The following is a 1,580-nucleotide window of genomic DNA, read 5'->3' on the forward strand; positions in this document are numbered from 1 at the left end:
ACCCATCTGTATTTCATTTCATCAGCTCCACCTAGACAGATTGGATAGTACTCACTGGAGATTCTGCCTTCCTCCATGCCCCCTAGCTCTAGGTTCCCTCTTGAAAGCTTGTAAGCCCATCACTTCTTGCCTTTGTAGTTCCCCTCTCCCCATTTGTGTATCCAGTGTCCAAGTTGCCCATCTCTGCCCACTCTGTGTGTGGAGGGGGTGGGAATGTTTCTTGCTGTAAGGATTTGTTCCTTTTTTTGAGTCACTGCATCCGTAGGTATAGGTCAAGTTCATCAGATTGTATCAGCTCACTCTTTCTTTTTTTTCCCTCTTCTTTCTTCTCCTGGTTGAGCTCTGATCATCCAGTCATCCAGTCCAGGTCACATGGGTACTATCTGCAAGTGTGGGTGTTCTTGTGCCCATGCCCTCTCTTCCCATCAGCCAGTAACTCCATTCTCCACTTGAGTCCTCCGTGGCCACGCCACTGACTCTGGGCCCAAGAGTCCCCAGGTCTCCTCACACTGCTTGCCAAGCAGGTCCCCAACTGGGTCCACAGAAGCCCACTGAACATTGTAAGGCTTAGTTTGCTGCTTCATAGCTGCTTTTACCCCTCTTCCCCCTATCGGTGATGCATGTGGTCACCAATCAGAGCATGAATTTCCGTTGAGTCTTAGTCTTGGAAGGGGGTTTGCATTGAGAGGACTCGACCACTTACCTTGATGTTCCACCTCAGAAGATTCTTGATGGGGTTCAGGATTCCACCTATGGTCTTATGTAATGCAGAGACTCTGCAGGAAGCCTACTTCACAGGGCACATTGTAGCACCATTTTAGGTGTTCTAATCAGTTATGGACTCAAGACAGACTTACAAGCTTTCTATGGTGATGTTTCTGGCTATTCTTTTCTCTTCCCCTCAAGTGTCTGTTTTACAATGGTATGCAAGGGAAACCAACATTCAAAAGACAGCCAAGCATCTTAACATTATTTCTCCTCTTTTACCCATTCAAACCATGCCTCAATCCCTGTATACTAGAGCCCTGTTGTTACAAGGTTGTGCATACATCATTATTTACCTCTGTCTCACTTAGTCCATGCAAACCTGACTAACTTCTCCCATCCACCTTGTTCTTCCATTCCCTTCCCTTTTCTTGTGTATTTCCCCCACCTTCGAGCACCCAAGCTATCCTGTGCTCCACCTTCCTCTCCTCCCCCTCATCCCACACCACACATCTGGGTAACCAGAAAAAAAATGCCCCCCCCCTTTTTTATTATGGGTTCTTTTACAATAGTGGTCCTATGCAGCATTTCTCTTTTTGTGACTGACTAATTTCACTCAAAGGAGCTCTGGTAGTGTAGTGGTTACGAATCGGGCTGCTAACCTCAAGGTCAGCAGTTCGAAACTACCAGCAGTTCCATGGGAGAAAGATGAGGCGTTCTGCTCCCATAAAGATTTACAGCCTCAGAAACCCTGAGCAGGGTCACTATGAGTCGGAACCGACTCTACAGTACTTAACAACAACAACAATTTCACTCAGCATAATGTCCTCAAGGTTCATCCATGTTATGCAGTGGCTTGCAGCTTCCTTGTTATT

This window comes from Chrysochloris asiatica, unplaced genomic scaffold, assembly GCF_000296735.1.
Source record: "Chrysochloris asiatica unplaced genomic scaffold, ChrAsi1.0 scaffold00026, whole genome shotgun sequence".
NCBI classification, from domain to species: domain Eukaryota; kingdom Metazoa; phylum Chordata; class Mammalia; order Afrosoricida; family Chrysochloridae; genus Chrysochloris; species Chrysochloris asiatica.